Source organism: Mus musculus, chromosome 7, assembly GCF_000001635.26.
Source record: "Mus musculus strain C57BL/6J chromosome 7, GRCm38.p6 C57BL/6J".
In the NCBI taxonomy this organism is placed as follows: Eukaryota; Metazoa; Chordata; class Mammalia; order Rodentia; family Muridae; genus Mus; species Mus musculus.
Window position 1 is genome coordinate 36,595,317 of NC_000073.6, and position 4,684 is coordinate 36,600,000.

The 4,684-nt window shown below is 44.2% G+C and overlaps 1 long non-coding RNA gene across 1 annotated transcript in view; it reads right to left on the reverse strand.

Moving 5' to 3' along the window:
* Positions 1-1,825: 1,825 nt before the first annotated feature.
* Gm36420 overlaps positions 1,826-4,684 on the reverse strand; it is a 6,723-nt gene continuing 3,864 nt past the window's right edge. The window contains exon 3 of the long non-coding RNA XR_391264.2: positions 1,826-2,793. This is a non-coding gene — a long non-coding RNA (predicted gene, 36420). The remainder of the gene's footprint in view (positions 2,794-4,684) is intronic.

Consider the following 4,684-nt stretch of genomic DNA (forward strand, 5'->3'; position numbering starts at 1 on the left):
GGATCATACATATATACACATTCACACATGGATCATACATATACATACATACACACTAACACACAGACAAACTCACACACTCACAGACACAGACACACACACAGGAACACATACATGCGAACACATACACACTCATACACTTATACATAAACTTACTCACACACAGACACAAATACTCACACACAGATAGGCACACATACACAGGAATACACACACACACACATACATACTCACACATACACCTATAGGATACATACTCACACATACACCTATAGGATGTGTTTATGGTTGTAGATGGAATAGTTATGCTAGGCAAATAATGGCCTGTTATTGTTTTACTTGGAAATTAAATATGAAATGAGATGTGATTGTGTATCAACCTGGCAAGGAGAGGATTTAGGATGACCGATCTTGGTTGTCAACTACATCTAAAACTAATCAAAATCCAAGCTGCTGAGAACTCCTGCAAGGTGTTTTCTTGATTCAATTATTTGAAGTATGAAGACCCACCCTCAGTGTGGATGGTACCTTCTAATAGCAGTCCCCACACACAAAAGGACATGGAAGGGAAGAACTTGGATTTCCTCCTGCTGCCCTCACCTTCACCAGCAACTTTATCTATCCTGTGACTAAGACAATCCTTCACCAATATTGGGGAAAAAAAATTATATATATTACATTCTATTTCTTTTCTTTTTGGAACTCTAAAACAGGAGACTAACACAGGAGGATCAAGAGTTCAAGATCTGTCTGAGTTAAAGAGTGAGTTCTAGGGCATCTTGGGCAACTTAGAAAGATTCTCAATAAGAAATACAAGGAGGGATGGAGGCATGGCTTAATAGTTGAATACTTAGCCCACAAGTGACAAGGCTAGGGCCTTGACTCAGTGGTAGAGCACCTGCCTGGAATACCCCAGTGAGGGGTTGGTTAGAGCAATTGCCTAACAAGCATGAGACTCAGCGGTCAATATTCAATACTGCCAACAAATAAAAATTAGAAAGTCATCATTTGATGGCTTCAGCTCACTGCTTCCTAGAGCAGTCGCCCTGAGACACTGAAACATAGACACTGGCCTACGGATGCAGAACTTCACACACAAAGATGATCACACCCATCAGTCAAGTAGGGTTTAGTTGCTCATCCCTTGAGCCCTGGTCTTGAGGCTAGCACAGTATACATAAAAACATTTCATCTGTGGCCCCACTGCTCCTGAAAGAAAAAGCACTGGTCACAAGTACACATCTCATGAGACTTGTAGGAACAGGGAGGATTCGAACCCAGAGGACCAAGCCAGTGATCCTCCTTGGAGACCAGCATGCAGGACTAAAATGCTTCTGCACTGTAGAGCACACCACGTCCCCAGCCAGAGAAATTCAACTCACCCCTCTACTGTTCTCTCCTATCCCTTGTTTTCCAATCAGAAGCACCCTCCTTAGAAAGTGCGGAAGAGGATTGGTCAGCTCCATCTTATCCTTGGTGTCAATCACTGGACTGGCTGGTCTCCCAGGAAAAAGGGCTTTCAAAGGCCTCTACTGACCACAACCACAGTTTGGTGGGATTGTCAACAGGCTGTAGCTGTCCTGAACTGTCATGCATTCCCACTACATGCTGGGCTGTCCATTCAGAGGCATAAAACAGTCACTTCTGGTATGTCCTTCTATCTAAATGAGTAGAAGCAGCAGCAATGTACATCTCAGCTTTTAAGAACTCAGTTGAAATGGTTAAAAAATAAAATGCAATTGGATGAGAGCCAAGGTATTATTTGTCATGCTTACAGAGTTTCTCTTTCAAGCCCACAGAGGACTAGGAACACTGTGTCCAAGGGTGTGTGAAAGCCAACATCCTGCAGCTGCAGCCCAAAAGCTCAGAGATAAAATTATGAGTGTTGCTAAATCTCCCTCTGCAAATACGTCTTCTGCTTTGGAATAGTTACAAATACTACATATAAATGAAAATAGATGGAGTTGGAGTTGTGTTTGATATTTTTAAGATTTTATTTTATGTGTATGAGTGTTTGCCTGCACATATGCCTGTGCGCCATGTGTGTGTAGTACCCACACATGGCCAGAAGAGGGCATCTGATTCCTTGGAACTGGAATTACAAATGGTTGTGAACTCCTATATGAGGGCTGGGAATCCAACCTTGGTCCACTAGAAGAGAAGGCAATGTTCTTACCTGAGGAGCCATTTCTGCAGCCTTAGCATGTTTTGCTTGATTGACTGACTATAGGTAGGAAGAGTCAAAACTCATCTTTGAAGTAACCTAGCAACCACAAAGATGGCCCTTGGCTCCTTCCTCACAATGGTCCTTCAATAGAAGAGATTTTCAAGCACAATATCTCTATAGTGACTTCGCCAGTAAACCCTGTTGTCTTCTCTTTGAATGTGACCAGTCATGTTGAAGAAAGTTGAGGGATTCCCACAAGGAGAGTCACGGGTTCTCCCAATCATCATCGTTGGCGGATTCTTTAGCAGGAGCTCCACTGTTGGCGGCATGCACTGTGCCTTTGGGTTCCCGGGATGATGGGAACCTAGAGTTGGCTCCACATCAAGGGAAGGTCAGATCTGAAGACCTTCGAAACTTTAGTGATAAATCCTACAAAATCTTTAGGTCATGGTCAAATCCCAAGAGTCTTGACTTATCTTGTCAGGTGTGTGTAAAACAAGAGAAGGAAAGCCATCATCTTTGGCCATCTCAAGTGTTTCAGCCCCATACATTGTCACAAGACTGGACCCCTGCTTGGCACATCAGAGATGTTCTTGAAGTGCACGGAGGGGAAGAGGGAAGTTTTCCTAATGAGGAAGAAGCCATAGATAGGCAAGAGTTATATAGGTTTGTAAATGATAAAGAATTTTGCGATCCAAGTGGCATCGGGTCTGAGAAACAGTCACGCCGTGAGGCTTCTTCACCAGCTCATTAAGTCACTGAGAATTTCTCTTGTCTAGTTTCTCTTTAGTGAGTAGAAGTCTAGACCCTATCGGTTAACATCGGCAAATATCTATCAAGAGCCCCTGGAAGATTTGCCTCTGTGCCTGCAGAGACAGGCACATCTCATTTGGCCTTTAAGGAGCTCTACGCTCATAAATTAGGGTAGTGGTTCTCCATCTGTGGCTCACAAACCCTTTGTCAAATCTCTATCTCCAAAAATATTTACATTATAATCCCTAATAGTAGCAAAATTATAGTTATGAGGAATCAGCAAAAATAAGTTTATGGTTGGGGGGTGGGTGGTCACCACAACATGAGGAGCAGTCCCAGCATTAGGAGGACTAAGAACCACTGATTTAGGATAAAGGTCAGTTCATCACCCTATGTGGGGACTCTTGAGTTTTCTCAGATATTCTTCTCTCACACGTGCTATTGTCTCGCCAGCAAGAACACACGTGTGAGAAACTGGATCCTTCTGCAGCAACTTTATTACACCAGTTTCAACATGAAGAGGAAGACCCCAAGCACCAAAAAGGCGCTGCTTATATACACCTTAGTGTGGCGTGTCCACACCTCCCAGAGCCTCATCACCATGCCCCGGGATGGGCCATGACTTGGCACGAAAACACCCTCGCACATGCGCACATCGCTTGTTTACCAATTAGGCCACGCAGGCACAGCGGAAACTGCTTCCCACATCCTTCCCCCCTTTTTCCCCTAGGACTTTGTCTAAAATCTACACTGAAAACCTGGTTCTCTCTTATATGGCTTCCCATAATCCTCTGTTTCTTGTGGACATTTTACAATGTGGAATTCTATATCCATTCAGCTCTGCCTGGCGCCTCTCTGAAGATTTATTGGCATAACAGACTCTGCTTATTTCTTACCATCTCTGAAAGTGCACATATTCTCAGAGAGGAGGGACCACATCTTCCTATCTGTGCTTTTCATGTCTGCTCCCAGGAGCATCTGTCTGTATGTCTCTTCACTGTAACAAAATACCCAACAGAACAGTTCAAGGAAGACAGGCTTCATTTTGACTCTGTTTAAGGGGACTCGAGGACTCAGTCTGTGAACCTGGTTCAGGTTTCTAAGCGGAATGTCAGGACAAAAAGAGCATAGGGGAGAAAACCATTGTTCACATCATGGTGGCCAGGAAGTAGAGGGTGAAGTGGACAGAAAGTGGCTATGGATAATATACACCCAATGACCCATCCCTAACGATCTACTTCCTCTAGCAACTCCCCACTTGTCAATGATTTCAGAACCTCCCAAAATAGCACTAGCAGCTAGAGATCAAACATTTAAAGCATGAACAATGATGGACATTTGATCAGGCTGGAGAGATGGCTCGATTGGTGGTTAAGGACACTTGCTGATCTTCCAGAGGGCCCAAGTTTGGTCTCTAGCACCCACACTGGGTGGCCCAAGGCCCTGTAACTCCAACTCCATAGATCCTGTGCCCTCTTCTGGCCTATGTGAGCCACTGCACTTACCTGCACATACCCACACACAGACATACATGCATGCACAGAAGTCAATAAATAAATGTAGTCCATGGGAGGAATGGGCTCTATGAGAATCTCTCAGACAAGTGAACCAAAGTACAAATATTTGGAAGCATCACACACAGTTCTGGTGGGGAGACCATGGATGACTTATATCATGGTGGCATGGGTGACAGTATAGTCCCCAGCAGTGGTTAGAATGTGGGCAGACTGAGAGGCCAAGGGCTGGATTAATAGAACAAAAGAG